Source organism: Passer domesticus, chromosome 1 (genome assembly GCF_036417665.1).
Source record: "Passer domesticus isolate bPasDom1 chromosome 1, bPasDom1.hap1, whole genome shotgun sequence".
NCBI classification, from domain to species: Eukaryota; Metazoa; Chordata; class Aves; order Passeriformes; family Passeridae; genus Passer; species Passer domesticus.
This window is the reverse complement of record NC_087474.1, coordinates 28,036,154-28,060,744: the sequence shown is the minus strand read 5'-3', so window position 1 is coordinate 28,060,744 and position 24,591 is coordinate 28,036,154. Positions and strand designations below refer to the sequence as shown.

General features: G+C 34.6%; 1 long non-coding RNA gene across 1 annotated transcript in view; it reads left to right on the top strand.

The window, feature by feature from the left end:
* LOC135295573 (uncharacterized) overlaps positions 1–24,591 on the top strand; it is a 67,600-nt gene that overhangs the window by 37,983 nt on the left and 5,026 nt on the right. The window contains exons 7-9 of the long non-coding RNA XR_010357697.1: positions 10,798–10,909; positions 11,660–12,192; positions 21,351–21,513. This is a non-coding gene — a long non-coding RNA (uncharacterized LOC135295573). The remainder of the gene's footprint in view (positions 1–10,797; positions 10,910–11,659; positions 12,193–21,350; positions 21,514–24,591) is intronic.

Genomic DNA, 24,591 nt, shown 5'->3' with positions numbered 1-24,591 from the left:
TCAGGGAGTGGGTTTTTTGCAAGAGTGTTCATTCACAGGCTGTGCAAGCTAAATATAGTGATTTTACTGCTGCAGTAACACCTCAGCAGACACTTTTTTCTTTGCACATTTCTTTTCTAAGCCCTTCTGGCCTATTTTAGACCACAAATAGCTTTGCTGCAGCTGTTGCACGTGACTAGTTTGTCTCCCACGCACTCTAGTATCAAAAGTGCAAATTCCTGTTTTTTCTGCAGAATTTCCCTGAGAAAAAGTCATCAGGACATTTGAAATAGGGATACAATGTCCCAGAGAGGGATGCCATGGATAAAGTAGAAAAGTGTTATGGATATGAATCTTTGTTTCCATGAAATACCACAAAATGGTATTTCATGTATCTAGATGTTAATGGGAACAATGTAAGTGCAGGTTTAAGGCTTTCAGACATGGTACAGGAACACTTAAGCATCTGTGGATTTAGAGTAGATCCTCAGAAGTCTGTTTTCAGAAATAATATGTGTCAGTGTGATTTCATTCTGTGCGAAAGAATTTGTAAGGGTCCAATCTGGTGCAGTAAAAAAAGAAAAAAAACAGATCTGATACAAAAGTGCTTCTTTACGTGAGGATGTTGATCCTTTTGTCAAACAAACAAACAAATACCACTCAGAAAACAACTTAAAACATGAATTATAGTAGACAGGACAGGAATTTGTTTGGGTCAATTAAATCAGAAGACTGTCTGATTACATGTTTTGCTTGGGTTTTTTTCCACTTTTTCTCAATTTATGTTAGAAAACTAAGCTCTAAAACTAAGCTTTAAAACTAAGTCAAATTGTTATGGAAAAGTGCTTTTTAAATGATGGCATAATGTTACTAAGAACTCATAAGCATTAAGGATGCCCTTTTCCCCTGGAAGAGGATAAACTTGAATTCATGCTGAATTCACTCTGTTTCTAACCAGCACAAGTGTATTGGCTTCTGGTTTTTTTAATCCTGATTTAGGTGGTTATATTCAAGATTATGGTCATATACTTAATAAATAGAACTGCATGTAAATCTAAAGCTTTAATTTGACAAGTAAACACTAAAAATTCAAAGCACAGATATAACAATTATAAATTCTGTAGATGTGGAATAATGGTCTAAAAATCTATAGACAATTAAACATGACAAGCCTCAAATTTTAGAGCAAAATATGCACCAGTGAAGATACACTCTATTGATTTGCATTCACAGGCTGTGTAAGTCAAACTACAGAAAAATCACTGATGATTGTTTAAAGGCTTTTTGTTTTCAAGCTAGCTGCAAGCATAAAAAATCAACTCTTGATTGCTCCTCTTGATGCTCCACTTGTACTTAATCTTTCAATGAACAGCAGTATACAGGCAAAGTAATTTGGGGAAAGCACTTCACTGACTTATCCTGTATTCTGAAATGTGAGATTAAAAAAGAGTTACAGAAAACATTTGCCTATTTTGTGGGATGACACAGTGATTTTAAAATCACAAGTCTTTTGGAGAACATAGAAATATTGGATATGTCAGTGTTGCTTTTATTCCCAAGGAGCTAAATATAAGAATATTATTTTCACTATAGTGAGTTTTTTTTATTTATATTAACTCAAATTTTAAACAGTAATATAAGTCTTTGCTGAAAATTCTTCAAGGGGAAGGTAGAAGAACACTGAACATTTTTTTATGATGTAGGTTGAACTGATGGAATGAAACTCAGGTGGCTTCATTTTGTAATGTGAGATTCTGAACTGGCAGCTTTAGAACTGTCTAGTAGTCTGACTGAGTATCAGAGTCAATGCATTGGAGAGGGTCTTTTGCATTTGCCTCCAAAAAAACAGCACAGATAGAATGGCAGTTTGGATATGTGATTGGAATGTCATTTTGATGTCCTTTTGAGCATTCCACAAAAGATCTTTCTGTGGTTTTAAAACAGATTTAATTTTAAAGAAATTTCTTCCATCTCGTAAAATTTCTTCTAAAATATATTCTGAAGTCTTGCTTCACAGCTGACTTACTGGTCAAGGTCTGAAAGGATGATGTTGTAAGAAACCTCTTTTACGTGATTGAAAACTGTTAGGAAAGCTGAGGTTTCTGTAAAATGAAGTCATTCTCATTGCAGAACATTTTCCTAGTGAAATCTGAGGTTCACGAGGGGATAGGATATTAATGTGAGCTGAAGATAACTAGGCAGATTTAAGAGAGGACTTCAAGAGTTAGTGTCAGAAGGCAGAAAAATACTGCATTTTTATAAGCAGAAGGTAAACCTGATTCAAGAATACATTTAAAATACTCTGCTGGTGCAAATCAAAAACCAAAAGTTTCATGTATTAAATACTGGAGGATAGGCCATGATGGAAGTGAAAGGCTCAGCTTGTCTTGAGTCATCCAGGCTCCTGTCAAGGGCTTGAAGTGATGAACTGTGGCCACAGCTGAACTTTGGCCCAGGAACTTGTTTGTCACTGTCCATGGTGCTGTTGGACAGCGCCTGAACACGTTGCTAACTGGGGGGATGGTAATCACTGTAAAGAACAGTCATTCTTATTTTCATTAATATATTACGACTACAATCTTCAAATAAATAATATATTACCATCACAATATGTCATTCCCTTCCATTTAAATCTTTTTGTGTCGAACATACTGCCAGACACTGCTTTGATTTCTCTATGTTCAAAACACTGGTTCTTTATGAAAGTGTCTAAGTTTTCAACTCGAACGCTTTTAAGGGTAACTATTAAACACAAATCCTTGAATCTAATTAAATGTCTTTATTGACATTTAATGTCTGTAATTTCCTTTAGAAAAGATATTTTATCTTTTCTGAACAAAGAGAAGGTGAGAAGAGGTGGAACCATGGATATTTGGAAGGGAGTTAAGTAAATGGAGACTGAAAAAAGGGAGTTATGCACAGGAGAAAGCATAAATATGAAAGGAAAAGGAGACAGAAGCTAAAATCAAGAGATGGCAACAGAGTAATGAAATTCTAGGAAAATAAAGAAAACAAGAAGAGTGCACTCCTCTGCCTAAGTACTAGGTTCTGTTAGTTCTATTTTTTGTATTTTATTTTTTCAGTTGCACCAATCTCAATATCTCTTCACTCCTATCACCTGTCAGCACTGTGACATGTTTTACTTGATCCTTCTGTCCTTTTAAATTTTCTTGCTGTTCCTTTCTGCCATCTATTTCCCTAAGACAGGTTAACTCTTCACCAGAACTTCTTGGTCTGTGGCAAATGTGGAGACGTGCAAACACTGGACTTCCACTGAGTTTGGGCATGTTGGTTATATACACCAGTCATCATGCTCACACTGATGAAAGAGATGAGAGATCATGTTCAGAAAACCCCAGAGTGAAATGGATATGTTGTCCAAAGAACCTGGTATATAGTGCTCTTGGGAATGATTTCTTGCTGCCCATGTTTCCACATGGCAATTACAGTAAATTCCTTCTGAATTCCTTCTAACACTCTGAGAAAGAGACCAAACCTTTTAGCTCAGGGACTTTCCCAAATTCAATCAGATAATGAAACTTCAGTACAAGCTTGTGCTGGTTTTTCCAGCCTACAGACAAGTTCAGTTATTCATGACTGTTGGAGATTACTCATGTGTACATTTTACTTTTTAAAATCTGTCACTATTTCACTTTGAATTCTTGAAATAAATCTTACTGATTTGATGGCTGAAAGCCAGTTTTATACCCTTTGTGATCCTTACTGTCTTACATCAATGAGAACTATCATCAACAGCTTATTTCTTTTTTCCACTAGCCTAATTTTATGGTTTATGTCTTTTAGATGCAAATCTTGATGGTATTATGTTCTCTTTTAGGTTTTTAGAAGCAAACAATTCAGAATGTGAAACATTTAGAGGCTTAAGGTTAGGTACATGACACATTTGTAAGATCTACTTTTCCTTTGAAATGGCTCAATTTTTATTAAGCACTTGAAGCCATTTAAGCCCTACATAACACAGCTGGATAGTACCTATAAAAATCAGAAGATAAATGGAACTAGTTCCAAATAATTCAAAATACATTTTGATATAAAATTGTCCTCTTTAAAATTAAATTATTAAAATCTTGTAACCTTTCAAATGTCTACAAGGACATGTAGAACAATAACATGTTTGAAAATCATGTGTTATTGAAAAATATATTTCCACCATTCCTTATTGGAAACCAGAGTTAAAGTCATCCCTGAAGTCACACCAGTAATAAATTTAGGGTTCTTTTTGAATGCTTCTGTATATTACTGATTTAAATACTTGTAAAATGCAAGGAAATTTATAGTTTGTATTTTGTGAGAGCAGAAATTTCAGAATTTGTGGACACTTTGTGCTCCATCGTACTATATTTCATCGTACACTGTGTAATTGTGACATGAATCAAGCCATAAACTGTGGCAGTAATAAACTTTGTTACTGTATTGTCCATTTTGTTTTGCAGTGTTCAGTCTCAGAGGTTCTCATTATAGAAACAAAAGCTCTGTTTTGCCTGCCATTTAGCCTTCCAAAACTCTTCATTAAAAAAAAACAAAAGGCTGCCAAACACAGGATTTTTTGAAGTTAGGTAGCCCAGATGGTAACCAGTTCTGAATTATGGCCATTTTCCTAAGTATCAAAGTTAAGGCTTGAAGCATAAAAGGCTTTTTGTTAAGCATTTTGCAGTCTTGTGAGACATTCAAAAGACAGACACACATAACACATTTGGCAGCATCAGGGGAAGTAGAAAATGTCATGACAAAAATGTGTCTGAGAAAGCAGAGACATTGTGGAGTTTACCTCCATTCTTCACATGAAAACATAATTTGGAAGCATTTTGTGTAAATTCTAAAGAAATGCTGGATTTTGCCTTACCACTTTCTTGTCAGAACAATTACTTATCTACAAAGATATAAAGTTAGCTGCAACTCGGCAAAATAGCTATATTATTAAGGACTAAGCTCTTACACCTTTTTCTTTCCCAAGGTTATTTGTTAATCTAGTGGAAATAACTACATTTTTTCACTGTCCAGAATTCAACCCGCACAGAGGTTATGTGTCACTCACTCACCCAGTGTTTCCAGAGGACATAACTGCAGTGCTATGTTTTGATTCTGTCTCTGACAATGAGCAGGATGGGTTAAGAGGTGACAAGCAAAACTGTGAAGAACATCAAAAATGGTAAAAGAATAGTCAAAAAAGCTGTTTGAATCAGAACAAATTAACCTGCAGTGAGGCTGAAATCATCAGATTCCTAGTTATCTTGCCTGATGAAGCTGTCCTTGCCAGCACATACAAAGGTGTTTGCAGACTAGCCAGGCATTTCAGTGGAGAGAGGAATATCACAGCAAAAGTGAATTTGATCAGCCCACATTTGGGTACCATCAGATAAGAAAGGAAGAAAAATCTGGGAAGAAAAAGGAAAGGGGAAATTGCTGGAAAAAAAAAAAAAATAGAAATCTGACTGGGCTGTAATTTATGGCCATTCTAAAGGAACATCAGTTGTAATAATAACTGTCAGAAGCCTTTTTTGTACCTATGTAGTTCAAATCTGAAATTATAACTGAAGCTGAAGAAAAACTGAATGTGGCTTGTGCATGTTTCAAGAGGAATGTTTTCTCCAGTTGCTGTTGCAGTTAAGGTGCTACCTGATTTGCCCCACCTTAGCTCTAGCTTCTTCACATGTAATATATGGATTATTTTTATTCTCAGACACTTGACAGCTCATCTGTGAGGAAAAAGAAAAAAAAAAGAAAGAATAAAATACATTTTCAAGTGAAACCACTTCACACTGAAGGCATCAGTAGTTTTACATTTAATTCAGTGCAGTGAGATGTGAATTGATCCTTTTTCTTAGTTGGTGCAAAGAGAAGCACAACTAGGGTTTTGTGCATGAAAAGAAAAATTCACTGGTTCATGTAATTTACATTAAGAATTCCAGGTACTTCTGTGAATTCTAGGAGATTGGACATAAAAAGAGCATAATGTAAATTTTGATAGTGTCATTATCCCGTTCCTTTATTCCTTTCCATGTGAATTGGTAGTTGACCATCAAAAACTGTTGTGACTTTACATGATCTCATGGTGTGACTGAAGACTGTGATTTCTTTCCTGTGTGTTATCCTGTTTTATCCAGAGTGAAGTTGAGCTCTGCAGTGCTTTAATGTTGCCTCCCATAAGAGCACATGGGCAGATAGGCAATTTCTGTCAGGCCTACCTTGCATTTCAATCATAATTTAACATCAGTAAGGAAGTTCTGATTTAAATGTGAATTGCAACCATGTTCAGAATTAAAGGATCAGAAAATTTTATTATTCCTCAAATAGCAAGTGTTACTGCAAGATTACTACAAAGGGCCTCTTTAATTGAATTATCAATGACCTTTATTATTTATTGATTTATATTTGCATGTGTGTATTGGTTTTTGCATTTCTGGGAAGCAATGAGTGTTTTTTATATGTTTTTAGGTGCAAAAGATATCTGAATTCTAGAGAGAAAGTGCACTTAACCCTTTATTCGATTTACCATATTCATACTACAGGCCCAGATGTCTGTGTTTGACAAGAAAAATGTATTCCTGCTTGGGAATAAAACCCAATAGATTAATTTGAATACTTCAAGGCATTTATGTTAACCTTAAAAAATACAGTCCTTTTTCTAGCTGAGCAGACATCCTGTGCATGTAGTATGAAACAAAAAAGACAAATGTATTTTGTCTTATTTAACTTAATCATTGTTTCTTCTGTGGAGAATAAGTTTGATTCATGCTCAAAACCAAAGCTGACCTAACCATTCTTCATGTATTTTCTTCAATACACCACAGAATCATTAGATCTTCGGTTTCTAGTAAAGAAAAATTTTGCAAACATGACTAGATATAAGTGAACAACTGTAAATTTATTTTTGTTAGGAGCTAATTTCAGCCTTCTGCTATCGAAGTAATAATGTGGGGAGGAGAAAAGTACTTATGAAACAATAATAATATATTTATATATAAATAATATGGTTTTATTATGTCTCATTCCCTCGTTAGGAAGCACGGTCATCAGAATGTTATCAAACTGATGATGCTTCATTAACAAAATGGAATTGTAGGAAAAGCTTTAAATACTATCTCTGCCTTATCTTCCCACTGTGAAAGGGCTCAGAAGCTGGCTAATTTCCAAGAGACACTTAAGCAAAGTGTATATGAGTAAGCAATTACTGAGCAAGTAACTTCTCCTGAACTGTGCTGCTTTGAGTGGCAGAAGTGCCCTTGTTACAGCAGGAGACAGAAAAGGTCTGTAATGCAGAACTTCTCTGAAAAATCTGTCTGTGGTGTCATACTCATGGCAAACTTTACAATGCATGAGTAAATGATCAACCTAATTACATTTCTTATATCCATCATAGAAGTCTCATTTTCTTCCTTCTCCCATCTGTCTCTGCCCATCTGTTTTCTCTTATGCTTGGCCTGTAAAATCTTTGGGGCAGGGGTTGTTTTTCATATCTATGTACAATATCTAAGGGGATCCAGCTTTACAACTAGGAATTATAAGCAAAATCATAAAATAAATATTTCATAACCAAACTTTCATATGTAAGAAAGTAAGCTATCAGTAAATTATAAACACTTGAAGACCTGAAAATGTCATATTTCAAGCAAATCAAGGGATCCTCTTTAGCATATGGATAACTTCTGATTCTGTTTAATCTGTCCTTATAACCTATGTAGTTTTTCTTGTGTCAGAAGAGCACAATTCAGCACATAATTGTTCTATCTGTAAGCCTTTCAGAGTCAAGATTGTCACAGAAGTGTAGGATTATTGTCACCAAGCATTGCTTCAGAAAACATGGAATGCACAGAAAGCAAGGAATGCTCCTTTGGGATTCCTGCCTAGTCTCCTGGCCTCGTCTGCTTGCAGCATTCTGGGCAGGGTGTATTTCCAATGACATGCAGCCCGCTTTGGGTTTTTTCATGAAGACATGTAGATTCCACTCCCTGTCTCAGCAGGTCAGGATTCTGCCTTAAGTCTGGAAGAGTTTCTCTCTCCTAATTTGAGATTATTGAGATTTCACTGTGACACAAAGGTGTTAGAACAGACCAAGCAACAATCTCCTATTTTCCCCTAAATATTCTTATTTAAAGAAACAGTAATGTGGAATTCTTAAAAGAGATCAGATATTATTAAAGAAAATACCCGTGGAATAGAACTGTGAAAAATGGTAAAAATACCAAATTGCAACTATGTAGCTGAAGACAACAGAATGCAAGGCTATTATTTTTAGACATATATCTGGTTTTGATAATTAAATTATTGATATAATAATTTTAAACTGGGTATTTAGGATTAAACTGTGCTTTCTTGTAGCTTATCCTTCATTGATTTTTTTGTGTGCATGTGATTTCATAAGGTCAAAAAATTTATCTTGGTGACACATAGAATTCTTGATTTTAGGATTTGCATCATCTGTGCCACCTGCCTCTGTATGTAGGCTTATTTGTAAGTACTATAGCAACACTCCTCACTTGTCTGCTTAGAAAATCATATTTCCCATTACAGGAGTTTCACATATATTTTCTTTAAAATTTCAGTACTATAAAAGGTGCCAGAGGAAAAGGTTAGGGGTTCATAACAGAAGCAAGAACAATTGGAGTTGTCAGTTTATAACAGTGGCAAACCTGTAGATATCTTTAAAGCCTGACTGACAGAAAACCAGATTATGGAACAGTAAGCAAGAAACCTTAGTCCACAGCAAAGTAATTTTTCTTAGTTTACCCTTTGGTGCAAGTTATTTATAACAAGCCAAATTACCTTACTTTTGCTTTAACTTGGGTATGTCTGTAGGAACTCTTTCCATCTCCTTTACAATAATCAAAATATGTTGCATGCTCAAGCCCCTGCTCTCTAATACTAGTGACATTTAGTGACAATGGTAATTCTCTGGTTGCAGCAATTGCAAGTATTTTTATAACTTTGTCATTTATCTGAGAACAATATCTATAATTTCTTTATTACATAGCAATTCCATGAAAATTCCATGTCAAATTGTGCTTTGTTGAATCTCTGGAAAGATCCAATATATATTTCCAATCTTAAATGTATGATTTGTTTCTATAAGAAGCACAGGAGAGGTTTCTCTTAAGTGCTTTCTCAAGTGGGGTGGTGCCTTCCACGATGTACATCAGAGTCCTGATCCCCTGGTATTGCAGTACACAGAACGTGTATTTTCCATTCCACTCTGGCTTTCCTCCCAGTGGAAAGCAGCATGCACCCAGCAGGGCTTCACACCCACCTTGGCTTCAATAAGCCATCAAGAAAAGGCAACAATTCAGACAGCAGGGATTCAACTCACAGGGATTCCTTGACACTTAGTACATGGTGAGATGTTCTGCCTTTCCCACTTCTGCCTTGGAAACCTTTAAGTGCCTTAAGTTTTGTAAAATTAAAAAACTACTCTATCCAAGGACTCTAGCCAGACATTGCTTTAAACAAGCAAAGTAAAATATTTCTAAATAATGCCCACAAAAGACAATTGCAGCTCCTAAAGGAGAAAAGAAAATATTTTGTTAGAATTCTTTAAAATTGCAAGAAGCAATAACATCGTATAGTCAAAAAAACCCAACAAAAAATACCAAAAACCACCACAACTTTGTCAGGAAAAAGGGAATAATTTCTAGAAAATTTTATCTAAAGATATTTAGGTTCATAAAAGAGGATTTTAGCTATTCCCAGTTTGTTATACATGAGTAAGGTAAATAAGTGAAAATAGGGATACAACAAAAGGCCATTTTTCCTCTATGTGTGGAAGGGACAGATCATTGTATTGAAGACAACGTTGTTAGTAATATAAAACAGGGGTAATAAATTCACAATTTTTGATACATGAGTTTCACCAGTGTCCCCAAACTCTTATCGTGAAAGATATTTATTATATATTTAAAACAAAAAAGTTACTTTTTTTTTTCTTTTAGCACTGGTCACACTTTTGCAGGTGGGTCTTTATGGTGCATATGGGATTCTATTTTCTTGTATAATCCACCTGCTTTTCTGTCGGTATATAGGAAGTAAATTATAATGGACATATTTTGTGGAGAAAAAAAAAAAAACACACAAAAAACCACCAACAAACCACAAAAAACTAAAACCAAAAAAAAACAACTCAAAATCCCCAAACCAAACAGTAGAATAGATGAGTTTTAATGTAATCAGAAAAAAATTTATATTTTATTCCATTTATATTTTATTCCATTTTCTCCTTTATATTCCATGTAAATACAAAACATCAACTGGTGAGCTGTACTTTTCAGAAAGAAAAATACAGTTATATTTAGGCACGTGTATTTTTTTACTTAGTTGCTTGTAAAGAAAACCCTCAAACATAATTTTAATTCTTCTTTAAGAAAGAGAGGCAGAACTAAAAACTATCATTTCCTACCATATTTTTATGTTTTTTACTTGTTTTAATTTTAGAATGGGAAATAGTTCCTACCATTCTCATACAGGTGATTTTTCAGCTCATCAATAATGATATATAAATGATTAAGAATAAAATAAACAATTTAAAGTTATTCTTTCTGCATCTCACTCTCTGGACCTGTGATTTTTGTAACACTGTATGCCATCCTTGTTAACCATGACAGAGACTAACCAGAGTGACTCAAAAGGAATCAACACTTTAATAATTAATGCAAGGTGCTGAAAACATAAACCAATTGTGAATAATTCATTTCACATCAGTTCATGATTTGTTGATGAATAATCATGAAATATATGGAATTAATTAGCTAATGAATGTTTATGAATAACAATTACCTTTGTTTGTTTCATGATTTCATGTCTGTTTAGACTACTTCAGAGGAGAAAAAAAAACATGAACATGTGAAGAGGAATGCTGAAGGAAGATGGTTGACAAAGATTTGTGATTACTTCCAGAATGTTATATCAGAAGTGACAAAAGGTTAGCAGTCTATCAGTTCACTTCTCTGAGGTGATTATGTGAAAAGAAATATAAAAGTTAGGCCCTAGTAAAGCAATTTACAGCTACAGAAAACCCCAGCTTAATGCTCTGATTGTTAATGTATTTGTACCATTACAAATTTTAATTGGATAATCTATCATCAAAACTTTATTGCATGTATGACAGCAACTGTAAAATTAAAGGTAAAGGTTTCAAAGATGTGAAACTGAATTTCTAGAAGACAAAGTGCTTTTGATGTAAGGTATATCTGTGTGTCATTTCCTTGCTTAACTCACTGTCATTCATGTCAGGAAAATACTATTTGTTTGAAGTTATACTAAACAATTCACATCTTTTCATGTCATGTACTTGTAAATAATTTTAAATGTCTTTTTAAGAAATTCTTCCATTTTTCCATTGCATAAATGTTTTCTTTAATTACATTGAATTATGTAAATTCCTTTAACAGCAGTTAAGGTCAGAAAATCTGTTTACATTTCATAGGTTATCTGGCTGCACATCCTCTAAGAAAATGGAAACAAAGTCGAATCCTCCAACAAATTAAGGATTTTTTTGCGGTCTCATGAAGTGTTTATTTAGGAGATGAAACATAAATCAGTCTGATGAAAGCATAAATTAACTTTATAAAAAGTACTTTTCACATGAACCCACGAGAAATTAAGTTTAATACCTCAGGATGTGAAAAAAGCTGTATATTGTGTTCCTAAGCCATTGGACTCTTTCTTTCAGAAGGATAAAATATCAGGATTAATGAAGAGCTTAATGATCTCCTGCTGTGATGAAGAGTCCAGGAAGCAGCTGCTGTAGAAGGAGATGTTCTGGTACCAGCTGAGGAGCATTTGTGGAGGAGTCATGGAAGGTGTTATTGCAGGGCAGGCAGATGACTTAAGAAGGTCATAGGGAAGAGGAAACAGTGGTTGCTGATGTCTAATTCAGATTTTGGTCTTATTTCAGAGTGAGGAGGTGTTTGGACTGATTCAGATTACTTCTGAAAGCAAGCAGTGGCAAGGATGGCAGGATTTAAGACATCTTAGATTTCTGTAGAACTTAGAGTTACCTGTAATTTCCTGCCTCTCTGGGACAGAAGAGTTATTGAAAGTGGTATGCCAGTGGCTTCAGGTACTGATATTCCCAGTTGTTCTTCAAACCAGAAGAACAACTTACTGATGGAATTATAGACTTATACCTCTCTAATGCTTTTGGATATGACCAGCAGCTGCAGATCTCAAGAACATATACGGTGCATCTTTTGCAAAAATCAGGTACTGTTGCTGTAGTTTAACCATGATAAATAAAAATATCCACTGACATGAACTGAGCAGTGCAGAAGTGCTGTGGGTACTGACTGTCCTTTTCTGCCTGTGTACCAGAGCCGAATGAGCTTTTTCACAGCTTACTGCTGTCTAAATTGTCTTTTTGTTGGGTTTTTTTGGGAAGGGAGATTAAGTGCTTATTTATTCTTTTAAAACATAGAGAAAAATAAAAAAAATACAAGCCATTTAACTTAAACTTCAGTATGTAAAAATCTATAATGTTGCACTAAAAGTAGTTAAAACTAAATTCCTTGTTATATTGCTTTAATAAGTACTTCAATATACTTAGTATATATTGAGTACTTATTAACTCATCTTTTACTGATGTCTTAAGTTAGTTTCAAAGTTGTCTTGAAGACATTGGAAGTTTAAAGACTTATGTATATATATTCTGTATAACCTGTAGAACACTGCTTTAGGGTTAGGTTTCTTATAGGTAAAATTAGTTCTAATTTTATAGCTAAAATTAATAAAGAAAAACTGAGACAAATTTTGAGCTTGGAAAATGAGGGAAGTAGAATCTGTGGGTGAAGGACCATCCAGTCATTTGATATGCTAAATATCCCTTTAGGTTATTTAGTCCAGTTCAAGAGTCCTGGGCCAGAATTTAAAGGACTTGAACATTTGAGCTTGTACTTAGAGGCTTAGCAGTGCTTCAGAATCCTACTAGACTCTTATTTGTAGTTATCTGTAAAAACTCCATCAGGTAAAATAAACTGCACCAAAGTGTTTGCATTGTTTAGCCAAACCCCTGAGGAAAACCCCTTTGAAGAGTGGATGGCTTCAGGAGGACTAAAAGAAGGCTTAGGAGGAGACCTTCAAAGGAGCTTTGCTTTTCCACTGTAACAGTAATTTAAAAGTAATTAAGTTATGTACTAGCAGAAAAATAGGCATATGCTGTGAAAATTGCTTATTGCCTTATTTGTACCTGCCTCTTTTCTATCCTTGGCACCTTTCTTATAGCTTTTCTTTGTCAAATATGTTTGTTTCTCTTATCCTGAGGCTGCAAACTGTGTGTCACAGAATGGTCTCTTTACAGTTGTATGCGGCAAATTTAATATAATTTGAATCATACTCCAGAGGTCAGTTCAAACACATTTTAGATAAAAGCTGTCAAAAGTTGTTTTGTTTTTTTCCTAAAACTCAACTTTCTGAAGATTGGTTTCAACGTAGTTGTTCTTGAGTACGTTTGTCACAGAAGAATTTGCTTTTCTTAATTAATACTTCCTGGTAAATGGTGCATGTGTAACTGATCGGTCACCTGTCATGACTTTCCACTGTGGTTTGTGGTTTCTTTGTTAGCTTTTTTGGTTTGATTGGGTTTTTTTGGTGGGTTTGGTTGGTTTTTTTGGGGTTTTTGTTTTGTTTGGTTTTTTTGGGGTTTTTTTGTTTGTTTTTTTTCTTCTAATCAGGGAATTATTGTGAACTGAGACCAAGTGGGTGGAGGTCTCAGCTGAAATGGGCCAGTTGAATCCTTGTCAGTGCACTCAAGCCCTTGGCACAAGGTTCAAATATATATTCATGATAGCAATTGCAGTAACACTGAAGTGCTGCAAGTAACCCTCCACCGTCACTTACTGGTCAAGTGGTCTTTTTGGTCTGTAGTGTAGGCCATAGCTCCTCCACTGGGGAGAGGCTACCGAGGGAAAATGTACTGTCATGTGCTAAGCAATGTCATTACTGAGGTAGGTACAACAGCCTGTTGAAGACAAATATTGCATATTTGGCTGAATATGTATAATAAGTATTTTAGCCCGGGTGTCTGTAATCTCCAGATGGCAACAGGAAAAAAAAAAAAAAACCTGAGAAAAAAAGAAAAAAACAGGGAAAAATATGATGTAGCTTTGGATTGAAGAAACTTCCAGGTATGGCTTCAATAGAAGTGTTTTTAATGAGATAAGCATGAAAAAATGAAGGAATTTGCATACAGGGAGCATATGTGAGGAGTATAGTTTGTGTGTCACAAATATAGTTATCACAAAAAGAACAATACTATCTCTGGGTATTTTGCCTATTTAGACTGTTTAGGGCTGTCAAAAGGCTCAAGTCTGTGTTTCTAGTGCAAAAATAGCATTGTAGTAATTTTCTCCTGACCTGACACCACTCTTATGCCCCCCAGGAATCAATAACACGGTGTCCAGCAGAGAGGGAATATTACTGAATATTATCTGTCTGAGGCTCAGACTTGTCTTTATCTCCTTTAGATAAATTAATAACCTGTCTCATATTTCTTTCTGTAACTGCAAAGTGCAGTTGGAACTCAACACAAACTTACTGTGGAGTTGCTGCTGATTGTTACAAGTTAAATTTCCAGCCTTGGGGGGAAGGATATGGGAAAGACACTATCTTACTCAAATTAAGACCTTATCCCTGTCACCTTGTTTGTCAGCAGCTTAACTTTCTTGTGAAACAGGGAAGTGTATCCTTCTGTTAGTTTAAATTGGTACATATGTCTGCCTGCTTTTTAAAGGGAATTTCACGCTGAGACTACATGCTGAAAATGCTCATAAAATTCAGTGGCTTGCTGGGCAGGGTGAAGATGTTAAATTTAACTTACTTGAAATTTTCAAGACTTTGGCACTGCAAAATATTAGACAGCAGAGATAATGTAACATTAAGTGCTGTTAGGACAGCTAATATCTTGTATTCTGTGGCTTCTTTATATATCTGTATAACTTCAACTTAGCAATACTTCTTGTGAAATGTATGGATAGTTCCTCAGGGTGAGACCTACAAAATGTTTCTAAGCTACCAGTGATGTTCAACATTGTGCATATGTGTAGTTAGAAATACATAGTGTTGATTGTTGACCTTTTTTTAAGTCTCTTCCTCTGAGGAAGTGTCTTTTGTAGTGGTTAGCAGCCCAAGTTGTGACTGTTGGGGTGGAATGGAGATTTTGAGGCAAGACTAATGAAATCAGATGAATGCTATTGAAATACCCTAGAGACTGGTCAAGTTTATAATCTAACAGTTTGAGACTCTGTTAGGGGTCACCAAGATTCTTAACGATACACTAGAATTCTAAGTATGTGAATTTAAATTTTACTGGAATTATATAAAATGCTTTAGAAGTCAAGTCTTAAACTTAGAGGTCACTATTTTCTGCAGGGATTTCTCAAAGGAGATTAAAGATTGAATCTATTTTACTCCTTGTTTACAGGATACTTGATCATCTGCTGGTAACTGAAACTTCACTTCCTTTATAAAGGCCTAGAGAAATGCTTAATTTTAGGTGTGGTTCAGGTTTGGCTCTTGTTTGGTAGGAGTTTATGGCTGTTTCTCCATTATTGGCAACTCTTTTTCTCTTAAGTACTCAAGTAAATTAGCTAAAAGGAAAATAAAAGAGTATGATGACAAAGGAAGAGATGATGAGCTATAGGGCAAGGCACTGAGTATTTTTCCCTGTTTAAGAACTGTAAATTATTAAATTTTGGGGGGTTTTTAATGCACCAAATAGTAGAAACAATGGAAATGTTGATATCTGAAAAGAAAATCTCTTGTTTTGCTGGGTATATATGATATAGAAATGCAAAACAAGTATGCAAATGAAATTAAGCAGGGAGCAAAAATTGTTAAGGAAATATAAAAGCCATATTTTACAAAAACAGTGTCTGGCCTCCTAGTTTTGTCATAGGCTCTCATTCTTAACATCTCACCAAATATGCACAGCCTATAGACATTATTAATCAACATGAAGATATCATAGCAGAGAGGCTTCACTGAAGCTATAGAAGAAGTTTCATGGGCCATACCTGCACAATAAAAAAAGAGAATCTTTATGTTTTGTTCATTTCAATGAAAATTTAAAAAAATGGGATGTTACAGTTTTATGGGGAGTTTGGGGTTTTGGATGTTTCTGGATTTTTTTTTTCCCCTGAGTTCTCCTAAAACAGGAAACAGGTGATAACAAGAAAAGCAGAGTCAGTGTTGGACTTGTTGGGAAACAGTGATAGATGTGGCAACAAAGCCTTGAAAAAAAACCTGAACATTATTTTAGTATTTTTAAATAGGAGTAGCACCTTGGGAATAAGTTACTTACTAAGGGGATTGATGTTCAAGTACTCTATCTTGAGCCTAGAAATCTTCTTTTCCAGACCTCTTTGTCCTTATAAAAAGCTGAAAGTGAGTGCAAATGGGCTGCCAATAAGAATTTATGATTCTTTGTCTGGTGAAACTGCTATAAGCATAATTTCCTAAAATGCAAACCTCTGTTATCACCCAGGTACAGGAAAATACTTGTAGCTGAAATTCTAACAATTCTTGTGCCCTTTCCCAGCCCTTACTGAGTAATTCTTACTTCTAAAAGGAATAAATTTTTATTCTATAGTATTTCTAAAAGGGTTTTGATGTTTGTGGTTTTTGGAAACGTAATTATGTTTTTTTTCCTTATGACTTTATTTTGAGGTTAACATAAAGTCATATTTGAGTTGGAAAATGGGGTCAACTTGTTGCAAGTGAATCTGGTTTCTTAATTTTTGCTGCCAAATTCTTTCACCAGAAAAGTTTTTTGTTTGTTTTAAAATTATCTTCATGCTACCTCCTCAAACTCCTACATCCTAACCCTTACTTCTGGAGTGCAATGAAATTAACCACTTTAAAGAGGAAACTAGTGGAAAGCTCAGCAAAATGACAACAGTCTTGATAAAGAAAAATCATATGGTGTGCCCAGACAGTGTTTAGCTTGATGGCAGATTACACAATAAACCCTTTGCCCTCTAGTTTTAAACTTGCTGTTGTGTTGACAATGTAGTGTCTTCTTTCTGGAAAGCATAAAGCAGAGGTTTTTTATTAGTTTGTCTTTACTGGGGTTGCTATTAGAGGCTATCATTCTGGAGCACATAAATTGCATGTGTGGCTGCAGAATAATGAAATTCCTTTAATTCATTAGGTTACAAATCTCTCTGAAAAAAATAGCACTGGTGTTTCCAGCATCTGTAGTTCAGATAACACTTCATTTTTACTGGTCCAATAGTAAAATTTTAGCTTGAGGCTTGATTTCTGCTGGGTGAACTCAGTGATTGCACAAAATAGGGAAAGTGAGAATTTGTTATCCTTCAATATACATGACCAATGCCTCTTCTGAGAGGAAACATAGTGGGAAGGGAGAATTCTATGTAGCAGACATTACATGTGCAAAGAAGAATGAAAAATAAATACCAATTATGTTGAATTTGGTTTACTTAAATACTTGGTTTGCAAAACTGTGTGAAACATTCAAAGCTCTTGGAGTGCCAGGGGGTCCATGAAGACTAATCTTAAAATAGACTGTAGGCAAAAGAGTAACCACTTTATCTGATTAAACTGGAAAAGTTTTTATGCTGTTAAATAGGTCATAATCACCATTAATAAGAGATGAAACAGGCATTGTTTTTGTATTCCAGAGATTATAAAGAGACTCTCTATGTCTAATTATGCACTAAATTACCTAGAAGGAGATGAGTAGACTATCCAAATGTGCTTTATTTTTCTTCTCCCTTTACCTGAAGTATCAGCAGGAATTATATCTGAACTTCCCTTAATGCCTTTGCCTATGGACTGCATGGTACAACTTGTGTCTTGACTGCTGTGGATGCTGGAAGTTCTTTAGAAAATTACATTAGAAAACAAGGAAAAAAATATCCATAAAAGAGAAGTTTTGTTTTAATTATTTTAATAAGAAAATGTTGCTAAATACGAATGTCTTTTCCTCAGAGTGTTTCTGAATGCCAAATAACTGCAGACTGACAGAGCTATTTACGGAGTTTTGCTATATAAGCAATATGCTCATATATGCTATTGTAACACAGGGCAAATATATTACTGTGCTGAAGCAGAATGTTGAAGTAATTAATGCTGAAAACAATCTATTTCATCCTAGAAAGATGAGAGAATATGAAAGAATTATGATTCACCAAGTGAAAACGCTCATTTCTCCTTTATGAATACAATAATTCATAGGTTCAGGTAGTTCACTCTACAGTTGTTACAGAGTTCAAATCAATCAGACAAACTGTAACTGGGTAAAATTCAATATATACAAATATATAAACAATATATAAAGTTTTCCTTCACTTTAAAACTTTGTGGCATAAGGTGAAGATAACAAATTAGCTTTAGTCTAATTACTTCCTTGATTATTTTCACAAAATATTGCCATTAGGCTCACCAAAAAAAGAGCTCCATTCCTTGATGGTCAGCCTGGAGAATTTATTGGAAGTACATTTTTACAGGAAAATTAGTGTGTTATTTTTCATGCTATTTTGAAAACTCTATGGGATTACAGAAGACCAGAATAAAATTCTGGTTGTGATGTGAGAAATCAGTATTTTTATGTCTTCTTATAATGGGCAATAAAGGCATGAGGAATTCTGGATTGCAGTATGTGGCAGCAGCTACCTTGGCCTTTGCTGAACCCTCAAAGAAAGGCCTGTGACTTTCCCACATGTGTGTGCACCATGGCTCATCACAGCTGCTTTACAATGTCAAAATACAGGGCTAAGCCTTTATGAAAAAAGCTCTTACCTTCAATGAGAATTTATGTGGCAGAATCTGAGGATGGAAAGGACCCCAAAGATGGAATTGGTATGACAAGGCTACATAGGTTCTCTTACTTGATGTGTTTGAGGTGGTTGGATGGTTCACTGATCCTGCTTGCCAGGTGTGTGAAGGCACAATCCAAAGGAAACATGGTTGAATGTCAGGGCTGTGTGCCATTTGAGCTGCCTTCCCAGCACCATGAGCATGACCATTTTTCATCTTGCATTGCTACTGATGGATCCCCTGCACACTTCTTGTGAGCTGAAATTTGGGGCTCTGATGTGGAAATACACAGCTTTAGAATTCACAGTAATTTGTTGCAAAAGCTAACTGTAGTTGCTATGGAATCCGAATGAAGAGAAACTCCGCTGACACTTCTTGCTCTCCTCAGCTGCCTGTTCTTTTGTTTAATTCAGGTTTGATTGTTTCCAAGTCCTTTGATGGAGGGAAATGACCATTAAAAAATAATTCTCCTTGTGATGTTATCCAGCTTATTATGCAGCATAATTATAGAAAGTTCTGATGTGAAACAGGAAAAAGAGCACATAAAAAGTAAGATGTTTGGGGTATTTTTTTTTCCAATGCTAACACAGGCTAAATGTCTTCTTCCATCATTGGTGTAACTATTATTAAAAAAATGAAAGCAATTGGCATTCTTTTTTTGTGAAGAAGGAATAGTATTTATTTGGGGAAAAAATCCTACTTAAATGTAGTAATTAATTGCTTCGTATTTGGACTTACTAAAATTTCCACTTATGCAGTGTGGAGAATGCTATTATTTTGTCCATGTGGGGTACATAATTTGATAAGCAGCTTCCACTGACTGTTGTAGGAACTCTGCTTTTTGACTGCTGTGATATTTGTCTTAGCCAACAATGATGGATACTATTATATATCTTAGATGTTATATTAGGCCACAACTTCCTGTGAAGTATTCAAAGGCATAATTTATTCATAAGTGCACATAGTCATGTGTTCTTTAAAATTCCCTGTAATTTAAAAATAATGGTGACTCATATACTAAAGCAATTAAGAATAAAATGGCAAGGATGTTTCCCTGTGATGGATCTGTAAAGGAGTCTTGGCTCCCATAAAAATGAGAGCAGACTGTAAGATTTTTTTTCCCCCTACTGTTTCATTACCTGCCAAAGACTCAGAGTAACTCCTTACTAAAAATTCTCTGTCATAAGAATTAAATTCTTTCACTTGACTGGAAATCTATGTATCAAGCCCAAACCAAAGTGCAGCCAGAAAAATTTCTTCACTTTTTTGTGTTTGATGCCTTTTGTTTCTGATGCAATCAAAATAGAATAATTTTAATGCATTAAAGTTGCTAAAACAATGGATAAATGGTGGGTTTTTTTACTCACAAAAAAGGAGACAAGGGTTATACTTTTAGTTTTTAGTCATGGGAGAATGAAGTTTTGTGGGGTTCTTTTTCATTTAAAATTACTTGCTTCTTTGGCAATAAAGCCCACTTTTCTTTTAGAGTGATTACAAAACTGCTCTTCCAGAAGCTTTTATCTCTCAATTCAGTTTCCAAATTTTCTTAATAGGTTCTAAACCACCAACCAAAACAAATTGTTGCTCCTGCTGCAGCCAGTCCACCTTCACTGTCATTTGATTAAAAATGTTTTAGTGGTAGTACTGTCTAAATATTTCTCTTATTCTGTTTCCAAAAGAGGAGTCTCACTCTAATGCTGCAGGGGACCATTTATTAGTCTTGTTAGTATACAGGTAATGTTCTTCTCAGAGAAAGGGAACTTTCTCTGTCCTGAAAACTTAAATTCAAACCAGTCCGTTTTTTGGGGGTTTTTTTGTTTGTTTTTTTTTTTTTTTTTTTTTTTTTTAAGTGAAGAGTAGGAATCCATGTATTAAAAAACACTAACACATTCTGATTTATCTTTCCAGTTGATCAACAGGTTTGGCTTATCTGTTCCATAATGTTAATTGGTTAATGTGTTAACAAGTAATAAACTGTTTGCTTAAACATTTTTTGTTGGTTTTGGCTATATATTTTATTCTTCGTTGAAATTATCTACGAATTTCAGGATCTATCTACCTATTTGTCAGCACGGATGTATCTCCTGACTAAATAATTTCTTTGCAATTCCCAAATATAAGGTTCTGTTTTCCTCTGGCTTCTTCATTTATGTTATTCCTAGAAGAAAATATGCCTTTGTGGTTAATAGAGCATATATGATCCAAAGAGTTTATAGGTTTTTGTGTGTAATTTTCCTCAGTGTTTCTTACTGGCTATCTCTAAATACCACTTGGAATCACTTATCTACAACCTAGGTGCCCAAGCTGGAGGTTTAGCGTTCCAGTTTAGCAACCAGTATTAAAAAAAATAGAAACACCTAAAAGCTCAAGTACTGTAGTAACATATTCTTCATACATTTATTACTTCTCATGTCCATTCCCATGAAAAAAATAGCTTTTCTCTCCATGAATCCCACCATAAAGAGTGTGTTGCAAGCCTTTATCTAGGGTCTTAGTAAGGTGATAACTGGTCATAAAATGTGAATTTATATCAGAAATAAAAGTCTGTACATTTACAATTTTTATGGTAATCTTCAATGATCTCTCAGACTGCCTCTGCAACTTTCTGTGACCCTGGTTTCCTTCAGCTACTGGGACACCTATGAACTGCAGTACTAGACATTTCTGGAGAATTCAGTACAGCGAAAGATATTAGTCAAGCAGACCAGCAAGTTCTCAACTTTCCAAAACTTTTTAGGTGGTTGAAAAAAGGTATGCAGAATTTCCTCTGATATATATAAATAATTATTTATATATATATATACTGAATATTAAGAAACAGTTCAGACAACTGCATGCTGACTACTTTTTAAAATATATACAAGTATTATTATTTAATTCAAGATAGAGTGTAAATCTTTATCATTGAATCTGACTTTCTGTGTTGTGGCTTTATGAATTATTGTTTTTATTCATGGGTGGCTAATTGTGTTATAGTCCCATGTGGGGCCATTTTCAGGGCACTAAAAAAATATATAAATATGGTCACTTTTTGTTTTGAATCTTTCATTTGGATCTCTGAACTGCAGTATTATGGTTTTGATTTGAGCTGAGCCTATCCCAAATACTACCTGACCTAACTAAAGCTGTTTTATGTTTAAAAGAAACTTTAAACTTATGCAGGATTTATTCCATAGCAACCACAGAAATGTCATTTTTGAAAGCCAAAGAAAAAATTATTTGGTTAATACACAGTATTCAAAATTAACTTTAGATTTAATATTGTATTTATAGGCCAGAAGACCATAATCTGGGAAGTGCTAGATATTCTGTTTTCCTTTATTTCAGAGAGAGATCAATGATGCAAGATAACATTAGGATTAATCTGTCTGTTGAGAACTATGAATATTCAGAGTAAGCCTAATGAAAAGGAGAAAATAAAGCAGGTGGCTCAGTGTTTCTAATATGTTTTGGCACTGAAGCCTCAAATTAAAATGCATGAAAGAAAAGACAACTATTCTTTGTCAAATTCTGTGGGGTTTTTTTTCTACTTTATCTTCAATAATTATTTTAGCTATTAAAATTTTAATCTTGAGTGACTACTGATGCAATTAGTATATTAAAATAGCCATGACTGACAAAAACCTCTGGTTTATTTTTAACCAAAGTGAGCAAACGTGCATATCAAACCACCTGAGTGTAGTCAATTGCCTTACTTCAGTCACAATCCAGTTAAGGAGGATAATTTTGAGCCCAGAGGTGCAGGTGGGCAGGTGATTGTGCATGAGGTGGGAGCATAAAACCTAGAAGACTCAGGACCTTTTTTATTCATTTGGCTCCCTTACTTGAAGATCTCTAGAAGGTGGAAGAAATTAGTATATGGAATAATTTGAGAACTAAAATATATAAATAAACAGATTTTCCAGAGAGACTGTGGAATCTCCCTCACTAGGGATATTCAAGAACTGTCTGGACGCAGTTCTATGCCATGTGCTCTAGGATGCTTGAGCAGGAAGGTTGGAGCAGATGGACCAGCTGTGGTCCCTTCCAGCCTTACCCATTCTGTGATCCATTAATTTCAGAAATCCAAAAATGCCATCCACACAACCAGTCTGACTTAAAACCAAGACTGTTCAGGGAACAAACTTCAAAAGAAAGAAAAACAGATCAAATAAATATAATTTAGAAACTGAGGGATAGTGCCTTTTTGCCAAAGTGAGGTGTGTTCAATTCACCTAATGGGCTTCCCTGATCATTTGGGCAAAGGAAATGTTGCAGATTTAACAGTAGCCATTCTTACAGCTGAGCAAGGATTAAGTTGATTGAATAGCCTTGTAGACTGTGAACTGAAGTTAAGAAAAGAGATGCACTGTAAAATAATGGACAGAGGTGTTCAGATGTCAAAATAATTTTGAGCAAATAGGTTGCCATGTTCTTGTTACCTAAAAACAACAACAAAAAAAATCCCCATTCCCACCTATCCCCCCAAAAAAGAAACACACCCCCAACCCTGCCAAAAAAAAAAAAAGAAACAAAACAATCAAAAAGGCAAACAAACAAAAAAATAATAACCAAAGCAACAAAACAACTGCTGGAAAATTACTGTGTGTCTCCAGGAGGGGAAGCATACGTAGCCATCTAGTAGAGAAAATCAGTTGCAAAAGGGCAGGTAATGAATTTTTGCCAATACATTTTTGCATGTTTGTATAGACATATATATTAAATGTTCTGTTTCCCTGACTATGGGTTTTTTTTCCTTTTCTGTCATCTTTTCCATTTTTTTCTTTTCCTTCATTGCTGTTGCTTATTTAACATTCTTCTCCTTTTGCTTCCTTTTTTATATTGCTTTTCCTCCTTTTACCTTAACCAGTATGAATTTACAGATCTATTCAGTGTAATACTCATGACTACTGTTGGAGTCATAATATAGTCAGAGATTTCTTTTGTATTTCAGAAGTGAGTATAAATAATTTCTATCAGTTGCATAATATCCTAAACAGAAACCTAATCATTTAAAAATTCTGAAGAAACTCTGTACCATATTGATATTTGCACTTGTACAGCAATATGTTCAGACATCTGCACAGGCAAATGCTTCATAAACTCTAAAGTACTAAAAACAAAATATATATATTAAAGTGACTCACACTTAGTCAGATAAATAAGGTGCCAACCACAAAAACATGAGGAAAACAAGATGTGCACAGAAATAGAATTTCAGGGTGAAACTTATTGTATGCATTGGAATCACTTACACAGTGAATTTAATGAAATTAAAATTTAATCCCTATTCTTTTTGGAAATTGAACACATGCAAATCTTCAAGTGCAAACTGTTACAAAAGTAGAATGCTACTTTATTTATTAAATCACCTGCACTTAACTGAATTGCTGAACTTTCCTGGAAGATCATTTGTTTTGCATATTTTTGGTTAGACTACAAGGTCAGATCCAGCAAGTATGCAAGAATATGTCAGCAAGAAATAGTAACACTGAGGCTTTTATAACTAATTTAATAAAACAAATAAGGTTTTATTGGTTATACTTATTCATTTTAATAACCTCAAAAAGTTTTCTTCACCTAGTAGTTTTCTAAAGTGAAGCAAATAATTTTGAATTGCAATTGGCTGTTTTCTTTGCTTATTGCTTGTTTTTATCTTCCTATTTCCATTCACCAAAGTTCTTGCATTCAGCTTTCTTTTTCCTCTTGAGTGATTCTTGCCCTGAAATTTGATTTCAAAGAGCTGCATAAGAAAGGATGAAGTATTTGCTTTGTGAGAACAATGTTTGTCAGAAAGCCTGAGATATGCTAAAGTGCCCTTCAGTGTGACAGAAGCATTTTTCAGTGCTG